This window comes from Pelodiscus sinensis, chromosome 16 (assembly GCF_052426305.1).
Source record: "Pelodiscus sinensis isolate ZL-2025 chromosome 16, ASM5242630v1, whole genome shotgun sequence".
NCBI lineage: Eukaryota > Metazoa > Chordata > Testudines > Trionychidae > Pelodiscus > Pelodiscus sinensis.
The window spans coordinates 11,681,269-11,703,265 of record NC_143067.1 but is presented as its reverse complement, the minus strand read 5'-3'; positions in this window follow the sequence as shown (position 1 = coordinate 11,703,265).

Genomic DNA, 21,997 nt, shown 5'->3' with positions numbered 1-21,997 from the left:
CAGGACACCTGCAAAGAGAATGAGTGTTTAGAGCCAGAGTCTTGGGTGGCAAGTTTTCTGTGTTACATTCATGCATGGGGGCAAATCAGTTATCTTCTGTCCCTCACTTCCTCCTCCGCAAGGGGTTTTGTAATAGCTACTGCCAGTACTTCACTGGGATATTTTGAAGCTTACTGAGTGTTTGTAAAGCACTTCCAGGTTTTTTATTTAAGTATTCTGTAATAGAATCTCTCATTCTCCAAATTCTTGAGATCTTAGTTACCATTTCTTTGAATATAATTGATCAGAAAAAAAGGCTGCCTATACAAGTTGATTCCCAGCTTGCATATTTTGCCAGCATATTACTACATGCAGAAAGTTTTTATTCTTACACATAGAAAAGAATAAAAGACCAAAACTGAAGCTACTGCCCTCCAAATCCTAGGGAAATCTTACCTTGTAGGACTGCCATTCAGGATCAGCTTGGCTATACTATAATTCTGGAAGAGAGCTGGTAAGTAAAACTTCTGCAAATATGGACCAGGTTTTCAGCAAGTGTAAATCAGGATAGTGCCATTGAAGTACAGGCAGTCCCCAGGTTACGTGCAAGATAGGGACTATAGGTTTGTTCTTACGTTGAATTTGTATGCAAGTCGGAACTGGCTCCAGATTCAGACGCTGCTGAAACTGATCAGCGGCTGACTACAGGAAACCCTAGGCAGAGTTGCTCTGCCCCCGACTTCCTGGAATCAGCCGCTGATCAGTTTCAACAGCGGCTGAATCTGGACTCCTGGGACAGAACAGCTGGGGCACTGCCGGGTAGGTCCCCGCAGGACCAACCTGGCAGCACCCCAGCTGCTCTACCCCAGGCGTCCCGCAACAAAAGCCTGGTCTGCTGGGGGGGGGGGGGCGCACTAGCTGCGTCCACTCCACCCCCCAGCAGACCAGGGAGACCCGAGCAAAGCCGCAGAGGTCCCGCCGCCTGCGTGGCTTTGCTCGGGTCTCCCTGCTGTGCTGGGGAGTCCCCCCCCCCCAGCACATCAGGGAGACCCGGAGCAGCTTTTCTCGCCCCGGAGGACCCAGTGGCAGGACCGCTGCGCTCTGGGCGGGCCTGCTGCCCGCAAGCTCCGGGGCGAGAAAAGCCCCGTTCGTAAGTGCGGACCCGACATAAGTCGGATCCGCGTAAGTCGGGAACTGCCTGTATCTTGAATTGTGTTGAATTTCTGCTAGATAAAGATCTAACTGGGTTAAAGTCAAGGGGCTAAATTCATTCTTTGTGCAACTCTTATAGTCAGTGGAGTCAATTTAGTCCCATTTAAATCCCATTTATGTGGAACAAAGCATTATATTCTTCCCAGGAGATGGAGGTATGGGGGAGTAACACAAAACAATCTGATTGGAAGTAAAGATCTGGTCCTAAACATTTACAATTATCCTCTGCAGCTAAACTATTCCCTAGTGTGAATTTCATGGAGAATTTCTTGGGATTTTACTCAGAAGAGTCATGTGTCTTATGTGTATTTCTATATGTTCCTTAGTTTTACAAAGGAATGCACGTTGTAGGTGGGTAAATCCAGCCCTGCATCAGAGCTCATTTGTTATTGATCTTCTAGCATATCAACTGCAGAGACACTTGGGACAATCACCACAAATCATGGACTAAAGAGAAAAATCAGGGACGTCTCTTTAGAAGAGCTAAGAGTATGCAAGTTTGAGATGAAGATGCATTTCAGATTGATTTTAAATGTTGTCTCAAGTAATATGCATTGAGACCCCTAGATAGAAATTCACTTTTACATTTATTAAATGGCTCCAGCCCTTTTTGTAGTAACATTTCACCATCCATTTTGTAAATGCATAATATGCCAGGAGAAGTGCGCTATCATGAGCCAAAAGCTAAGCTGAATAAATACAATTGAAAAAGAATCAACAGGTTTGTCTTTATGAATCTCAAATGGCAAGGATTCCCATTCTAAAGGGCACAGCAGATAAATATCCATGTGGTCAGAGGTCAATATTAGAAGCTACAGAAAGATCAGCAACAATAAACAGCATCAGAGTCATGAGGGAAGGGGATGAACAGATTAAGGGACCAAAAGCACACAATCTTTTGTGGAAGAAATGCAAATGAAAGATCCTCATGCTCCAGTGAATAGGACAAAGAAAAGGTGCACTAAATGTTATACATTCAATCTGTAGCACATCAGAATTGGTAGAATTTTACATCACCTTTGTACTGTTGTCAGTTTAACTGTGCAATGGAAAATCTGGCCATTTGATTTCATGAAGTATATGATGTGGTGTATTGCATGGATAACTTGCTCAGAAAGTATTGCCTAAAAGTCAGTCATTTTGTTCTCAAAACGTTACTGTCCAACATCCAAAAGTCAGCTCTCTTCTGAGTGACGAAATTCAGATCAGGGTTTGTATTTTGAATTCCTTACCTGCAAGATTTAAGGGGTATACTGAACTTGTTCTTTGGCTTTCACTTGCGTCTAGACTTAGAAATCAGGACTCTGGTGATTGTTTTTATCTTGGTACCTTAATGCATACCAGATCAACATGCATTTTTTTAATTGTAGTTCAAGAAAATACAATGAAATTCCCCCCGCCCCCGCCCCCGAATAGCTCTAATGTTATGCTTCCAAAAGCACATGGAAAGCTATATGCCACATTTATTTAAAAGTACAGAATAGATGCCAGCACATACATTCACACCACACACGACAGATTCTACAGCTGGTGTTTAGAGTTACTGGACTTTATTGTTGCTCAAGTCAGTCTAGCCAGCTAGACACTGCATGAGAGGAGGAGTCATTGTTGCAAAACCAAAGTCCTTCAGCTCTTGCCCATCTTTTACAGCAACAAACCCTCATGTAAACCTTTGGACTCTGTGTCATGCCAGGATCACTTATCACAAATTGGTTGTTTTTACAGTTCTCTTATTAGCAACATGTTATTTTCACATTCATACTTTCTCTCTCCTCCCCTCCCCTCCCATTGGGCCATAAGGGTTTCAGAGTAAGTATGCTAGTACCTTTGTTTGCATCACTTCTGCCTTTGTAATCTTTCCCCCCCTCTTATCTACTCACATACAACAGTACAATGGATTTCAAGAGCTCACTTCAAACAGGACAGAACAATTTTAACAAGGCAGAACAGAATAAAGCAATTTCCAGCATTACTAAATCCGCTCGGAACATCAACGTATAAACTTGCCTCAAACAATTTAATCAAATAAACTTTATAATGAAGGACAAAACAATTTCATCTCAAAATCCACTTGACCATAATCTAATAGCTGCAAAATGTTCTGATTTGCTTGTGGTCCAGCGCTCATCAATATATAATTGTTTCCAGCACTTGAAGCTTACTTGGGATCTGACCATTGTAAGCAAAACATGGGCAGCAGTGAGACACTTGTTGACTCAGGCTCAACATTTGTGGCTTACAATGGTGAAGTCTTCCATGGAATTAATTCTCAGTTATTCATGTGCAGCCCATTCCTTTTTCTCTGTTTAATTAGCCTAGCCATAGGTGCAAAACATCCAATTGTTTGCTACAAGACTACATTGAGAAGTGATTTAATACAACATTACACTGAATAAGCACTGAGTGACGGTATTGCTAAGAGCAAGCAAGAATGAAAATATTCCACTAGCAGGCAATTATGCCCAGAAGAATATATTTGCAATGCCTGGTGCAAATATTTTTTTGGATTAAAGGGCTGCTATAGTAGTTCAGTTAGGGTACATCTACACAGCAGCATTGTTTTGGAATAATTTATGTCATTCTGAAATATCATGGCACACATCTACATTATGAGCCTTTCTTTTGAAATAATGTCAAGCTGTAGGACTTCTTACTCTGACTCCTGTAACACTCATTTCATGAGGAGAAAGGGAAGTCAAAGGAAGAATGTTCTTTCCTCAACTTCCTGCTGCGTAGACAGTGCCAAAAGCAGAAATAAGCTATTTCAAATTAAGCTACGCAATTGCCGTAACTGAAGTTGTGTAGCTTAATTCGACTGTAGCCCTGCTGTGTCGATGTACCCGTGTATCCAAACTGCCAGGTAGTCTGCAGGGGACTGTAACAGATTCCGCTCTTTGTGCGAGCGCCTCTTGGTGGCTGAGGGGGGGGGAGGGTGTCTCACAGGATTTCCTTGCCTGTCTATGAGCAAGGCAATGTCCAGTCAGTGGCCAGAGATCAGGCCTCTTCTTTTATCCCCAGTGAGTGGTTTGCAGGGGAGTTGGGGGGACCCAGGCCCTCCCATTTTTCTGGGTCCCAGCCCAGGGACCCTGTAAGTAGCAGTTACCTGCTGAGTTTTCAGCATACTTAGTTGCTGTCATGTCTCTGAGCTGCTTCCCCGGAATGCTGTTTCATCAGCCCTTCTCTAGGGCCTCCTGGCTGAGTTCCGTTCGTCTTTGGCTTTTTGGGGGGAGGGGGGGGGGAGGGCCTAGCCTTTAGCCACAGGATCTGGCTCCAATCAGGTATGATGCCCAGCTCCCACTCAGAGCTGTCCAAAGTGCTGGTGGCTGCCCCCATTCAGCTCTGAGGTCTGCCTGGATCAAGCTCCAGGAAGGAACTGATAGGCCTTACCTAGCAGCTCCTTTTATAGCAGCCTGCTGCACCCTGATTGGCTGCAGCAAAAGCTGCCACTCTACTCTGCCTGGAGGACCTCTCTACTGCTCCTCTTGTTGTCCAGGGTGCTGAAAGGCCTCCAGCAGGGGGTGGACAAAGCCCAACATCCATCACAGGGACATACAGAAACTGAAGTAAAAAATCTGTCTATTGAAATGCCATGATCTGCCTTTTATACCTTAAAAGTCGTAAGGCCATCCCTAATCACTGCATTTTAAAAAAAAACTTGCTGTTACCCATTTCTGGTACTGTCTAACTTACTAAATGCCATATTCTCAGCATCAAAACTCAATTCATCCTTAAACAAAAGCTTTGGATGCCAAATTAGCACCAAACCCAGCAACTTATACATGATATTGGTCCAGGAGGACCAATGCCTTTGATTATGAAAGCATCTCAAAGTGCTTTATAAATATATCTTGCGAGTGCAAATCTATACAAAAATGTAATTCAGACCCTTTTACTAAAGAATTCTTCTCTAGCCATTACAACATACACGGTCATACAAGGAAAGAGAATTGCAAACATTCATTGAACCTCATTTGGATCTGTGTTCTGCCTCCTCCTTGGCAATGCAAACTACTGGCATCGTTCTAAAACTAGTCCAGCTGATCACCATTGATTGATCAGCACTTAGCCAATAAAAAAAATTAAGCAGCTCTCTCATGGTAATTAGTGAGAAATCAGGCAGCTATACATGTAACACATCTGGCAGTAAAATAGATTTGAGCCAAATCCTGTTTACAAATACACTTTTGAACTCCCCGTTTCCTCAGTAGGTGTGCACGGGTACTAAGTGAGGGTAGAGTTTTGCTCATAGAATCTACTTGATGCTAGGGACATATGTGGGGTGGCCTTAGCTTTAACATTGCACCCAAATTAATTGTAGATTTATCTAGACTGTACAAAGGCACAAGGCACTAGATGAACTAAGTCAATGGGCTTGGCATTTCCACATTCCATTTATCCCAAACTTCCCATTTAAAATGACTCATAGCCTTTGCTGTGCATCCTTTATGTCTGGGGTGGGGAACCTAGGGCCTGGTATCCAGATGTGGCCCCTGGCTTGCCAAGATCTGGCCCCTGAGGCTTAGGGCTCCCTCGCAGGTCACTCCCGTACACTCTCTCTCCTAGAACCCACACTCCAAGCCTGTTTCCCAATAGCCCCCTCCTTCCTACAAACTGAACCCCAGAGCCTGGGTGCCCACAAAATCCTTGTCGTTCCCCCCCCCCCAGCTCTGCTGTTCAAGGGGAATATAAGGAGTGTCTTTCTCCTCAGTTGTTTTATTTCGGGGGCTTTAGTTTTTTGTGCTTCTTACTTATGCAGCCCCTGACTGATTTTTCTGTGGGTCAGCAACCCCTGACCCCCAAAAGCTTCCCTACCCCTGGTTATGTTGTCCCACAGCCAGGCCTTACTTAGCACACTGCAATTTCAAAATCCACTTGTTACATCAAAGAGTCAGGTCTGGCAGGAAGTTGCTGGAAAGCCTGAAAGGAGAGCACATCCCTCTCCTCTCTCCTTCATTTCCTACAATACATCTTCCTTACCCCCAGTATTAAAACTTTAGAAGAGGGGTCAGCTTGAGGCTGTGCTTTTGCAGTGTGGACGTTCTCTTGCGCAAGAAGTTTTGGCAGAAGATCTCTTCTGCAAGAAGCCTGTAATGTAGACATAGCTTCTCTGTGCTGGATGGGCTGTGATCTGGTCTATAGCGAGAAGGTAGAGCAGCAAGCAGAATACCAAGTAATCAGAATTACCAAAACATCTTATTCCACATTGCAGGTAATTATCCACTAAAGTGTTTGAAATTGAAAAAAAATTCTTGGACCACAGCCAAAAGACCCAACACCTGCAGGATACCAAGATTTTCACACCATTAGTGAGTTTTAGGAAATATATGCAGTGATCTCCTGATACCTTTAAGAAAAACTGCAACACAGATGTTAAACGTAACTTACTTTTTCTATTAGCATGTGTATTATTCCTCTGCTAAAGAAAAAAAAGAACCAGTTTGTGCTTCGATATAAATTCTCCTGTTACCCAATTGACACCATCTTAAAATGAATTTTTATAGTAGCTTATTCCTGGAGTCCTTGCACTGTAGAGCTGGTTGAAAAAAATATTGGATAGCTCTGTTTTCTGTTGAAAAAATGCAGTGTTGTCAATATTGAAACACTTTGTGGAAATGTGCCTAATTACATTTAAAATGTTTTCACATGTATCCTATTAATATGAATGTGTTTAATATCTTATTAGCATAAAAGTGGAAGCAAAACATTTAAACACTGGACTAAACATACTGGAATTTCTGTTTAATGGGGAATCGTGAAATTTCAGCTTTTCGTTTTGCTTCATAACTATTTTCACCAGTCAGAATTTCCCATGGACTAAAAACCCAGATCAAAGACACTGTGGCTGTGTCTAGACCAGCCAGTTTTTCCGGAAAATCAGCCGCTTTTCCGGAAAAACTTGTCAGCTGTCTACACTGGCCGCTTGAATTTCCGCAAAAGCACTGACAATCTCATGTAAGATTGTCAGTGTTCTTGTGGAAATACTATGCTGCTCCCGTTCAGGCAAAAGTCCTTTTGCGCAAAAGGGCCAGTATAGACAGCTCAAATTTGTTTTCCGCAAAAAAGCCCCAATCGCGAAAATGGCGATCGGGGCTTTTTTGTGGAAAAGCGCGTCTACATTGGCCACAGACGCTTTTTCGCAAAAAGTGCTTTTGCGGAAAAGCGTCCGTGCCAATCTAGATGCTCTTTTCCGAAAATGCTTTTAACGGAAAACTTTTCCGTTAAAAGCATTTCCGGAAAATCATGCAAGTCTAGACATAGCCTGTGGTTTTTAAACTTCTCTCCCTTCTGCGTAAATGCATTTGGACTTGGTGCAGTTCTGGACAGTAGATTTGATGCAACATACATTATTCACCCTGCACTGTGAGTCTGAGGTAACAAGAGAGGAAGCAATCCTGCACTGATTAAGAGATGCTGAGTCACTCCTGCCTGTATCAGGGGTAATGGGAGAATGCAATATTGAGGATCATGTTTGAATCCATCATCTTCGCGCGTGCACCCATTCTTCATTCACATGCTGCATGTTGAAATTAAAGGCATGTCTACACAGCAGGGCCAAAGTCAAATTAAGCTACACAAACTCAGCTATGACAATTGCGTAGCTGAAGTTGAAATAGCTTAACTTGGCTTTTGGCGCGTTCTAAACAGCAGGAAGTCCAATGAAGAACACTCTTCCTTCGACTTCCCTTACCGTAAAATGAGAGTTACAGGAGTCAGAGTAAGAAGTCCTCCAGCTTGATGTAATTCCAAAATAATACTGCTGTGTAGACATACCCTAAATGTCAGAATACCTTTGATCACCTGAAAACCACACATAGGTAGATACTGCTTATTTCTTCCTCGGATTCCATCTAACAAGGAAAGACCCGATGGTGAATGCCAAGTACTAGCTCCAATTTCCACTTTCAGATCATCAAGATACTGATGTTGTTCCAATTGCTAGCTGTAATAACTTTGATTTTAGTGAAGCATTTAAAGCAGCAACAGTAAGGCTTTGTCTACACTACGAGATTTGCCACAGGAACCTATGCAAATGAAGTGTGGATTAGCATTTTCCCATGTTCTGCAAGCTCTTTAATTCCGTTTTTGTGCTAGGGGTTTTTGCACAAACACAGGCAGTGTGGCCATGGCTGTTTTGCGCAAAAAACCCTTTTTCCTCAAGATCTTTATGCCTCTCCAGGACAGGCATGAGGTTGTTGCAGAAAAAGGGTTTTTTGCATAAAACGGCCTTGGCCACACTGCCTGTTTTTGCGCAAAAACCCCCAGCACAAAAACTGAACAAAAGAGTATGCAAAATGCTACTCCGTGCTTCATTTGCATAGGCTCCGGTGACAAAAGTCATAGTATAGATGTAGCCTCAGTGTATAGTTAGATCATTGCAGGACTGAGTTAAAATAAAATACTGTGGTTCGGTTAGTACTGACATGTCAGTTTGGATCCAACAGAATGAGAAAAATAAATTGTGGCTATACTTCTCATGATAGGGCTGAATATTAACAAGTTGCAGATAGGTTGGTTGCCAAGTTACAGATCTGGACCACTGAGAGCATCTCAGAGCTGCACGTATATAAACAGTAAATATGGAAAGGTTTATAGAGTTTCACAGCCATTACTGACAGACGGTGGAAAAGGGTATGAGGCGGCCCTAAAGTTCAAACTCATGAACATCTGTGCAAAGGGCTGTTAACAGTAGCATTAAATTTGTCTCCTTTTCTTGCAAAATAAGGAACCTCCAATACTCAAAGACTAGATCATTCTTTAGGGAGTAAGCAAAATGAGGCTGTTAGGAACTAGCGCATTAGTCATATACCAAATTTGGATTCACATTGTAGTTCTTGTAAGCTTGGAGGTGCACTCAAGCCTTCCCGTGGAAGGTAATGGCTGCCTACACAATCCTTGAAATTAATAACATTCCCCTTTAACTGAAAGGCCATGCTGAGCTGATGCGCCTAAAGCTGCAAGGAAAATCTAATGGGAAATAACAGAATGCTCAGTAGACTTAGAGTCACATCCAAGGAAGCTTTGGGAACAATCCAGTCAGTTCCTTATGTCCTTTGAATCCCTGAGGATTCCATGCATGCAGAAGAATTTTTTGCTGCTTGCAGCCTTTCTGTGTAAGAGCAGTCTGAGGATTACAGTGTCTGTGCTGTGTTGGGGTGGAGGAAAATAGATGATGGTTAATCTGAACTATTTCCAGACCAAAGAATGGGCCAAGAAATTAATGGCTGTCGCTCCTCACACCAAATATCTACTTATATTCTTTAAAGACTTACTCTTTATTTATGAGCTTCGGGGGGTAGCCGTGTTAGTCTATACAGGATAAGCCTAAAAAGCAGCAAATGGTCTGGCAGCACTTTGTAGACTAACAAAACACGTAGATGGTATCATGAGCTTTCGTGGGCACAGCCTCAGCTACCCCCTAAAGCTTCTGAACATGCAAGGCACTGCATTCAGCCATATGGAATGGAAATCCATCAATCTTTATTTGGAGGTATCTATAAAGTGTCAAAAGATGGTTACATTTTGCATGGGTTTGAGGAGCCTAGGGGGGTTGGGTTGGTTTTGGTCAGCTGACCTCACTTCTTTTGCAAAGCAATTCCCAGTCAAGATGAAGAGCTCTTTTCCTTGGCAGTTTACCATGCTACCAATCAACTGGAAGATAGCCCTTTTAAGAAAAACGGGAGTGGTCTCCCTTTCGCTGTAGGAACTGCCACTGTGACAGGCAAGAACCAAGGTTTGAGAAAGCAAGTTCAAAAGGTTATATCACAATGTCAAAACATCCATCAAATTATCCATTGGGAGGCTTCAGCCAGAAAGAAAGTGCATATTCAAACAGATTAGGACTTGCTCTGAGATGCTGAAAGGTAAAACTACATAAAATGAAGCTCCAGTATAACTTCTGGCTATATCTAGACTGGCATGATTTTCCAGAAATGCTTTTAACGGAAAAGTTTTCTGTTAAAAGCATTTTCGGAAAAGCGCGTCTAGATTTTGCGGAAAAGCATCCTGCCAAACACTTTTTGCGGAAAAGCATCCGTGGCCAATCTAGACGTGCTTTTCCGCAAAAAAAGCCCCGATCGCCATTTTCGTGATTGGGGCTTTTTTGCGGAAAACAAATCTCTGCTGTCTACACTGGCCCTTTTGCGCAAAAGTTTTTCGGAAAAAGACTTTTGCCCAAACGGGAGCAGCATAGTATTTCCGCAAAAACACTGATAATCTTACATGAGATCATTAGTGCTTTTGCGGAAATTCAAGCGGCCAGTGTAGACAGCTGGCAAGTTTTTCCGGAAAAGCAACTGCTTTTCCGGAAAAAGTGGCCAGTCTAGACACAGCCACAGAGTAAAAGGTAATGTAACCCCCAAGGAGATTGCTTGGATTCCCGGGGCTTTGTCTGCTGGCAGCTCAGGGAGAGGCACTCTGAGTTTGCCTTGGCTCCCCCTCCCTACCAGGGCCAGAGTCTGCCCGGCAACCCATGGGGAGTGAGATGCCCCCCCAGGGGGAAGGAGAGACCATTGTTGAGGGGAGTCTGGAGCCAGCCAGGAAAAGGGGAGGACTGAGTGTGTGGGAGCCAGTAAGCCCCAGGCCTGCATGCAGGGTTCCCCCTGAGAACTAGCCTCTAGGGACCTGAAGGCAGGATCCCTCAGCTGGGTTTATGTCTCCACTGTTGATTCCCAGTTGTGGAGTTTGCTGGGAGGCTTCCCCAGCCAGGCTGAGTGGGCTCTCCAGCTCCCTGGGTGAGAGAGTCACTGCATGGTCAGCTGGGCTCTAGCAGCAAGTTCAGGGCTGCTGCCTGCTGTGTGGGTCTGGAGGCTGGCCTGGGAGGCTATAGTTTTGAATTTTGGTGCAGTTGTGTGGTCTGCATCTTGAGCCCTGCACCCCTTCGCGGTGAGGGGAAATTCTGGGACCGAAGCAGCCTGGTTCCTGCTTGAAGAGGACCCCTGTGAGAAGAGAGCAGCCCTTTGCAGAGACTGAGTCATCTCTCAACCTGAGGTCATTCATGGAGTGTGAGTGCACCAATTTTTAGTTAGTCAGGCAGGGAATTTGTTTGGGGATTTTATTACCTGCAGCCTATTAAACTGTGGAGGGATTTACTGCCTTCTCCCATTTGTGAGTCCTTTGGGCTGTACTGGACCTAGTCAGCTCCACTGCTAAACCACTGCAGAGAAGGATTGTGTGGTCAACAGTCATCAAGGGCCCCAACAAAGTACGCGTACCAACGGGACACTAACCTCACAGTTGCTGGGCACCGGTGACCCTAAAAATAGTGTTTTACCCTGTTCTGTTATAATTGTCTCATTTAATATAATTGTGTTTATTATAGTGTATGTGTTTGTGTTATTTTCTGGGAGTCTCCAACTATCTGGCAAATACTTGGGGATTATCCTGGGCTAGAATTTTCCTCCCAAGCTGCCCTGGTGACCCTGCTAGGAAGGAGTGAGGGGGGTGGAGGCACCGCCAAGTACATCAATCAGAAAGAATAAAATTGAGTAGGTGGCGGGATCCAGAAGAACCCAGACCTATCCATCCGAACCTGAAAGGAGATTGGCTTTAAAAGAAGGTAACCAGGTGGAGAGGGGGCGCTACAGTAATATTGCAGATAGATGAGGATATACCTGTTAGGAATCAAGATGAATCGGATCCAAATCCCAAGACACAACACACCAGAACTACATAGGCATCCAGAAATCTTTTCTCTGCAAGACTTCCTATGTGACGTTGGGCAAGACACTAACGGGCCTCACTTTCCCCATCTATATAATGAAGATAATAGCACTTTCCACCCTCAAGGGGTGCTGCAACAATAAATGTGAAAAAGTGAGCGTAGTGAGGAAGAGTAGCCTCCCTCTAGACTGGAGAGCAAGAGAGCATTACGCACCCCTGGCTGGGCAGAGCCAAAGACACCCTGGTCCCCCTCTCTGGAAGTACTGGGGCGGGACAGGAAGTATAAAAGGAAGGCCCTGCAGGTCAGTTGGCCTGGAGCCCACGGAGGAGGCGGCCTGTTTGCTGTGGCACCTAGGACTGGAACCTCTGCATTGCTGGCCCCTGCAGCCACTGGAAATGGACTCTGATGAGTTACCTTTGGCTGCATAGTCTGAAGACCCAGGAGGCCAAAGGTACTGAATCCTGGGGAGGTAGGAAGTAGTCCAAGCTGGCCAACTACTGGCTGGATGTCCTCTCAGTTGGTGTGCTGTGGCCGGACACCATCCAACATGGTGGCAGACCATTCTGATGCTCTTAGGGTCCTGGGTTCAGTGGGTGACTCCCCATTCTTCACCAGGAGGACTGTGCTCCAAGACACCCTCCTGACTAGTACATGCCTGCTGGGTGCGCAAGCCCCTTTCCAAGCCCCTAGGCTGTGTAAGCGTCCTCCCCCCTTACCTGAATCTCAGTGGACTTGCTCAGCCTTGACCAAAGGACTAGAGCATGTACACTGGGATTGTTTGCTGGCTGCCTGAGCTCAGGAGCCCAAGCAAAAGCCTATTTCCTGCTTGGCCCCACACAAAGGGCTAGAGCTAGATGGTTATTTGTGGTTAGCCCTGTCCTGAGGCTGCAAGCTAGAGACAGAGATCAGGGCCCCTAACTGTTACAGTGAATTTGCCTCTGCCCGATGGGCTTACAACTATAGACTGTCAGTGCCCTGGCCCCACTGTGGTGACCCGAGACTGAAACTTAACCCCTAAGACAAAGTGGCAGAGTTGCCTCTCCCCTCATGGAGGCGTGAGGGAGCATTCCAATACTGTGGCAATGGTCCTAAGAGTTCTGTATGTTACAGCCTGAGTTCTAGTAACAGATTTCTCAGCCACTGCTTGGATTTCAAGTCACTACTCAACTCACTTTGTTATACAGTTTGCACCTAGAATTATATTACATCACTCAGCCTATTGCAGAGTGGTCCCACAATAGCATCATTGTTTCTTTATAGAAATCTAAGGACCAAATCCTTTATTCAGACACTGACACAAATATATACAACTACTCATGTGGGTAAGGCAACCAGGATCTGGCCCTGCTTGATGAACTAGTTTGCCATTCTCAATAGTTATGACATGAGAAGAGGCAGAAATATAGATTTCAGAGATGGCATATATTTTCCTGCCACCTAGATTTACCCTAAATTAGGGCAGGAAGACTGAAAGAATTTTAGCAAGATACTTGAACTGTGATACCATGTTAGTTTATAAATTGCCTGCTAAATATCACTGGTTTGCTAAAGGTTTCTTTTCACTGAAAAGTGAAACATTTTGACCTCTCCCTTTTAGTGCTGGTATAAAGTTACTGACATGTCCCTGCTTTGAAGATGCACCAGTGGGAAGAAAAATCACAGAAAAGTATCTTTTGAGGTCACTCTTCATTTCGCATTGTGCTGAAGAATCTGCCCTCTGAGCTGCTTGAAGTATAGCTGAAGTCTGACCCCATGTTCCCATTTATCTAATGAGGATGGCACTTCAGCCGTGCATAATATCACAGCCCTTTTTGCAATGCCATTTTTCTGTCTTGCCCGAAGCACAGGTCTTGGCTGAGATTTCTGACCTTACAAATTTTAAGGATTTGTTTCTGCAAGCTGCAGACACTTGAGGCCAGCCTTGATCAGCAAGATGGGATTATTATATGTTGTGAGTTTATAATGTGGTGTTGCTCTGTTGGAGAGACATGTTAGCCCTTTCTCCTCCCCCAAATCACTGAAAAGCTTTGGTTAGGAGCAGCATCTACTCTTGAATTCAACCTGATGAGTAAATATAGACACTTCTGAGAAGGCTGGGGCTTTTTTCCAAGATGACTATGGGATTCTTTTCCCAAGGACACACAGCCTTGCTTTAGGGAATTTATTCAATGTAGACAGGTGGGCCAGATTCTCCATTCAGTTACTTCCCTTTTTATATAAACTCCCTCTTTATGTAACCTGATTATCTGGCTGAAAATCCCCTCTGACAAGGAAATTTTCTTATGGGCCACTCTTAACTGATCCCTCATGCCCACCCTGTTAATCATAAGAACATAAGAATGGCTGTACTGGGTCAGACCAAAGGTCCATCCAGCCCACTATCCTGTCTGCCGACAGTGGCCAATGCCAGGTGTACCAGAGGGAATGAATCGGACAGGTAATGATCAAGCGATCTCTCTCCTGCCATCCATCTCTACCCTCTGACAAACAGAGGCTAGGGATACCATTCCTTACCCATATTGGCTAATAGCCATTTATGGACTTAACCTCCATGAATTTCTCTAGTTCTCTTTTAAACCCTATTATAGTCCTAGCCTTCACAACCTCCTCAGGCAAGGAGTTCCACAGATTGACTATGCACTGTGTGAAGAAGAACTTCCTTTTATTTGGTTTAAACCTGGTGCCCATTTAATTTGGTGGCCCCTAGTTCTTATATTATGGGAACAAGTAAATAACTTTTCCTTATTCACTTTCTCCATGCCACTCATGATTTTATATACCCCTTAGTCTCCTCTTTTCCAAGCTGAAAAATCCCAGTCTCTTTAATCTCTCCTCATATGGGACCCCTTCCAAACCCCTAATCATTTTAATTGCCCTTCTCTGAACCTTTTCTAATGCCAGTATATCTTTTGAGATGAGACCACCACATCTGTATGCAGTATTCAAGATGTGGGCGTACCATGGATTTAATATAATTGCAATAAGATATTCATCTTATTCTCTATCTTTTTTTTTAAAGAGATTCCTAACATCCCGTTTGCTTTTTTTGACTGCTGCTGCTCACTGTGTGGATGTCTTCAGAGAACTATCCACAATGACTCCAAGATCTTTCCTGATTAGTTGTAGCTAAATTAGCCCCCATCTTATTATATGTATAGTTGGGGTTATTTTTTTCCCCAATGTGCATTACTTTACATTTATCCACATTAAATTTCATTTGCCATTTTGTTGCCCAATCACTTAGTTTTGTGAGATCTTTTTGAAGTTCTTCACAGTCTGTGTTGGTCTTAACTACCTTGAGCAGTTTAGTATCGTCCACAAACTTTGCCACCTCACTGTTTATCCCTTTTTCCAGATCATTTATGAAAATGTTGAATAGGATTGGTCCTAAGACTGAACCTTGGGGAACACCACTAGTTACCCCTCTCCATTCTCAACATTTATCATTTATTCCTACCCTTTGTTTCCTGTCTTTTAACCAGTCCATGAAAGGATCTTCCCTCTTATCCCCTGACAACTTAATTTACACAAGAGCCTTTGGTGAGGGACCTTGTCTATATCTACTGGATCCCCCTTGTCCACATGTTTGTTGACCCCTTCAAAGAACTCTAGATTAGTAAGACATGATTTCCCTTTACAGAAACCATGTTAACTTTTGCCCAATGAATTATGTTCTTCTATGTGTCTGACAATTTTATTCTTTACTATTGTTTCAACTAATTTGCCTGGTACTGACATTAGACTTACTGGTCTGTTATTGCCAGGATCTCCTCTAGACCCTTTTAAATATTGGCGTTACATTAACTATCTTCCAGTCACTGGGTACAGAAGCTGATTTAAATTATAGGTTACAAACCAATTAAATAGTTCCGCAATTTCACATTTGAGTTTTCAGAACCTTTGGGTGAATGCCATCCGGTCGTGGTGACTTGTTATTGTTAAGTTTATCAATTAAGTCCAAAACCTCCTCGAATGACACTTCAATGTGAGACAAGTCCTCAGATTTATCACCTACAAAGGATGGGTCATGTTTGGGAATCTCCCTAATATCCTCAGCCATGAAGACTGAAGCAAAGAATTCATTTAGTTTCCTCCTTCTCTGTTCTACAAGGGATGGTGCATCTGCTCTATTGTTGTCTGTGATAGACTCGATCAGGAAGCTGGAACAAACTCCTTTGTGCACCCAGTGTCCATATTCTGTCCTACACCAAGCAGAACTTTAATGCAGGAAAGAACCCTATGGTTCACCTATCTGCATGTTCCATTGCTTAAGTGATTCAGCCTTTTTTTTTCCCTTTACATGCTCCACCTTAGACTTGATCTGAGTCACACAATAGCTATGCATTGCTAAACCCTAGTGGAACTTAATTGATCCTTCCATAGTGATATTATTTTTGCAACATTTCCTGTAGGTCACCACTTCCAAATAGTGTCGTTTTATGTTTCACCTGGTGATGTTAATGCAGTTTGCTATAATCTGTGTTTTCTGCTCGGTTTGAAAAAACTTTACACATAATGTTAAAACAATATTTGAATACCTGCATTTTTTAGGAGGCTTTACCACATGCCCAGCATGGTATGAAAAGAATAACCTGACATGTCCTACTAACGCATGAGAAGAGATTTCCCCAATAACTGTAATATTCCTAGCTGAGAAAGATAAACAAACATGTAAGAACTATTATTCTTTTCTCTAGGTGGCTTTGGATTCCTGTTCAAATTCAAATATTAAATGAACAATGCACATATACACATACTATATAAGGGGATGTATTATCTTTATGTCTGCTGACTTTAGTGTATTAGGCTAGGAAATACACTAATTAAAAATGAGACTCAAGCCTTAAAAAATTCTTTATCTTTCCTTGTTTCTCTGAAAGAATTTATATTTCCTTTGTGACAAAAGAATAATAACCCTACCAGATGGGTTGCTAGACAGCTATAAGAAAAGCGCCATTAGAATAAGACAGACAAGGCCATCTGTGCAGAACAGGAAGTCATGTCATGACAATAATGAAAGGCACTATTTCAGCTCAACTAATTCCAAATAATGATTTGAAAATTGCCTTCTAATTTCCTAGACAAATACTGTGCTAATATATTAAGTGTCCAGAGTTTATTGAAAATGGCATTGTTGTTAGCTCCATGTACAACACAATGTAAAGTCATTTTGAATGAAAAGTTTTAATAATCCTTTGGACTGTAACTAACAAACTACTTGGAACACTTTTTGCTTGGGTCTCCGTTTTAGCAAATTGCAACTGCTTAGAATGCAACTGTTTATAAAGCAATAATGGGTCTCTGAAATTCTTCCAGGTCTGTCTGCTTCCCAAAAAGGTTTTGCTATTTTGCTGACAAGATCTGCTCATTTGGCTTCCTCATCCACTCAACCTTAAGTTTCGAAAGGCCATGGAGAAACCCGCCTGTCCCATGACTTCCATGGGTTCTACATTAGGTGCACGATCAGCTGCCCTACTAGAATGTTTCTTTTCTCCCATTGAGATAATAAAACCTCCATTGTTTTCAGAAAGACTAAGACTGAGCCCAAATTGCTCAGAGTAAAGATGAACAGAACCAGGATTCTACAAGCTACTCCACAGTCTCCTGAGAGTCACTGGGGCTCCATCTGGGCACAGGAGCCAACTCATGCAGAGGAGTTTGCTTGATCAGAGCCAATATGAACATCTTCTCTTGCACTTAGCTCTCCACAGACAGCAAGTTTCATTTATCAGAACAGTAAAATGTTCCTTATCTCTAGAGAAAGCAAAACAGCTCAAGTGGACCTTACTCAAAGTTCTAACTTCTTCCATTGGGGGAGGGGGGTATGTGTGTTTGTTTTGTAGCTTCTTTTAATCTGGTCTCCTCTTTACTAATTTCCCCATGCACACACTGTTCTCCAGAAACCAGAATACCCAATTGCATCATTGTTTCTTGTAGCAGTTTATGAAAGGCCCATTAGAAATAAGTATAGTTGCCTTCCCTGGCTTGCCATACTGATGGTGGAGATTGCTGGACACCTGGAACAAAACTAGAAATTTTGTTCCTATCACTGTTTTAAAATGTTCTTACTGTAAAAGAACCAGTAGGAAAGAGCTGAAGCAAAAAATCCTTCTAGTCCAGAGTAGCAACTTGTCTAAAAGCTTACGTGCAAGAAAGTGTCAAAAATAATTTTAAAAAGAACGAACAAGATCATTGAATCCAATTTTTTTAAGTCTTTTTTGGGGTAAAGAGAACATCACTTTCAAATCTCAGGTTCTAAACATGACCATATATCTTTTGTTGTGAGTCAGCTCCTATCTGGGAGCAACCTGTTCTCATCCACACCTCAAAGTCAAAGATCTCATATTCTGCTTGTAAAATTTGGATCCAAGATGGTGGCTATCTTAGGGGGAAATTGATCCAGTGAGGACTCCATTTGAAATGTTGAAAGTCTCATAATGTTGATTTGTCATTATGGGCTGCAGTCTCCAAAGAACAGCTTGAAGAGTTTTGCAGTTACCAGGACTAAACTGAACTGTGATTGGTCCTAATATTCACATTCTAGCTTTATACCTGCTCAAATCTAAACACCTTTCTACCTCTACCCGTCCAAAACTAATCCCTTGAAATATATCTGTTTGTATTGTCCCTGATTCAGAATTTACTTTCCCTCAGACACAGTGACAGTTCACAAAACTTGTCTGGTTTTTACAAGGCATAATCTCCCAGTAGCTAATCACAGAGACTCAGGACTTCTCACTGAGTTTATGAAATCTGAAGATCAACAGAAACTTAGCAAGTGGTTCAGAGCACCCAGTACTCCCTACTATTAATACCCATTAACTAAGTAAGTTACCTACATGCTTTATTACTTGTTTTTTTAAAATTGAATTCTTGATAGCTACACTGGTTTCTTTGGTTGCAGTTTGTCTAGAATTCATTTACTAAGATACTCTGCCAGGCTATGTGAATTCCTATTCTCAGTCACTTCTAAGAAGAACATTTATTCCTAAATATGGTAATGTACTCTGTGAAGAAAGCTTGAATTTGATGAACTGTGCCTTTGTTGGTTTTACAAAAAAGTGTGTGTGAGTGAGATCACATTTCCCATACAGTTGATTTGCAAATGTTGCTGAAATCAAAAGGGCTGCAGCGATAAGAGCTGATTCTTGCTAAGATACAACTAACCCTTGTTAGAGAACAAACCCTTGTTAGAGAACAAAGGGAAGTAGAACTGAAAGCAGGGTTCAGATTCAAGTGCCTGCATGTTTTAATCTTGCCTTCCCCAAATGCTCCCAGACACAATCTACCCCCTGAGCAGACTCCAACCTCACCCCCTTTCTGGGGCTTGGCTTTACTGACCCAAGAATGAATAAGCAGCCAAAGTTCAGCACAATCTTTCACCCCTGGCTTTGGTTTTTCTAAGGTTCTTCTCCTAGCACTGCTAAGACCCTCCAAAGCTTTTGCCCAAATGAATCTGTTAGCCTAAGGTGCCATAGGATGCCTCATGGTTTTTTTATGGACACCAGCTAACACTGCTACCTCTGAGACCTGAAAGACTTATTACCCTCTAGGTAACAGCAATTCAGTAGTGGAGTTTTCAAGAAAACCCAAGAGTCCTGACTGCCAGTCATCTGCACTAAAGATCACAGTGAGTGTCTCTAAAGATACTTTACATCTATATTCTCTTCTCAGAGCAAGTACATGGCTCCCATTAATACTAAAAATATTCATGGAGGTGTGGTTATAAATCCTATGCTCCGTGATTATGCTGACTTCCATGTACCCCATCTGTGCTGATATTCCTTTTGAGGAAGAGTGCAGATAATTTAGGTGAGGTTCCTCTTGCTGTTCCAGGGCATATTTCTGCTGTTCCATTGAATTCAAAGGGAAGTTAAGAGTACTCAGAACCTCTGAGCGTATGGCTACGTTGTATTCCTTCCAGAGAGGAATGCAAATGTAGACAAACAAAATCGCAAATGAAGCGTGGATTTGAATTTCCCATGCTTCTTTTGCATAATAGTGGCCATCCGCTTTTCTGAAATAGTGTATTTTGAGAAAAATGGGTTATTTAAAAAAGAAACCCTTCCTTCAAAATAACCCTTACTCCTCAAAAAATGAGTAAGGGTTATTTTGAAGGAAGGGTTTCTTTTCAAAATAACCCCTCTTTCTTGAAATATGCTATTTCGGAAAAGCAGATGGCCACCATTATGCAAATGAAGCGTGGGAAATTCAAATCCACGCTTCATTTGCAATTTCATTTGTCTGCATTTCCCATTCCTCTCTCGAAGGAGGAATGCAATGCAGACATACCCTGAAGGTATCCCATCAGTCTTTCCACCTTGATCCAAAACACACTGAAGTTAATGGGAGACCTTCTGTGGACCTCAGTGAGCTTTGGATCAGGTCCTAAGTCACTGTTCATGCACAGAGCGCAAAAGTAGCATTTTCAGAGCAACCATGTATCTGTAGGCATCTCATATTCCAAAACTATGTTTAAGTGTGATCTAAACTTTATGGAACTTTGCAGAATCTCACAAAGTTTGCAGCTGAACCAAACTCATTATCCACATTTGAGGATTTAAAGTGAGCTTTCATTTGTACAGAAAAATATAGGGCAAAACGCAACATCAAAGCCTGTCTCTAACAGAGGATTTATAGGTCTCTTCCCCCTCTTGTTGCATAAGCTTCTTTAGCATCACAGCCAAGACTGGAGTTTTTAAACTCAATGGGTTATACAATTGTAGCACAATCCATTCTTTTATTCTCATTGAAAGGGCAGATACATAACAATTGAATAGCTATTATTCCTATAAGGCAGGCATGTCCAAAGTCCGGCCCGCGGGCCAATTGCGGCCCGTGTTCTGGTTTAATACGGCCCCCCAGGTAATTTGGAAATATCTATCTTTTATGGCCCCCAACGAATCCATATGTATTGAGATGAATACATTGTAAAATCTCAGTTAAAGTCAGTTGGTCTAAATCAGTTATAAATATATTTGGACACAACATGTATACTTGCTGTTATGTTCCTGTTCATATTTTTTGAACTTAAAAGTTGACAGACAACCTTTATTACCAATAATATGTAATGTACTTTACAATGTTCCTGACATATATTTCAGCTTCCTGGATTTTTTTTTCTTCATCTGGCCTTCAGATATGAAAGGCAGAGTGATTTAACACCTGTTTAGATTGGTCATCCATGTGACGAAATGAAAAGTATGCCGTTTGCAATAAACTTTGCATAAAATAGTTAATTTGCATTTAATTTTAACGGTTCAAAGAATGTCAGGCAAAATGGTCGGCCCTCACGCATGTTCACTTCATCAAATCTGGCCCTCTTTGAAAAAAGTTTGGACTCCCCTGCTATAAGGCATATAACCACCTGAAACACTGTACCCTTAAGTAATAAACAATTTTATAGCAATTTTATTTCACCAATAGTGAGCTAGATTCATGTCCACATGTCAGACATTATTCCCCAACTACAAAAACCATTTACAAAAAACAAAACTACTAAGGTAACAGTCTACTTAGTCATCTCATTTACAGAAGAAAGCAAACAATTGGTTATGGGCATCATTGGCCATATAACAACTAGATTATTCCTTTAAAGCCTAAAGACATGAATAGGTCATCAAGCTATTTTCTGGACAGCTAACATTTTCTCCAGTTAACTGCAAACTTCTATAGTAATTTATATTAAATTGAGCAACGCCTATTATTCAAGACAGTACTGATTAACTACAAGAATCCTCTGCTGCTAATCCTACCCACTGAGCTCCTGCCTTTGACAGCTGAGTATTTATTTTTAAGATGAATGTGAACTGTAAAGGAAGTACTCCTTGTATCTTCTTAGGGACCAGAACTTGAAACTCTTTTTGCTAGAAAGCAGCCAATGGGTATTGGTCTACATTAGGGTGTTATGTCGAAATAACCCCCATTAATTTGGTTTAAGAAGCAGAGCATCCACATTACCAAGCCCGTTATTTCGAAATAACAGGCTGCTTATTTCAAAAATCTGTACTCCTGCTTTCCTCAGGAATAATGCTAATTTTGATATAGTTATTTTGAAATCGCATTTGTGTGGATGCTCTGGTGCCACTATTTTGAAATTACTACTCCGCAGAGTAATTTGAACTAGTTACTCCCCAGTGCTTCTTG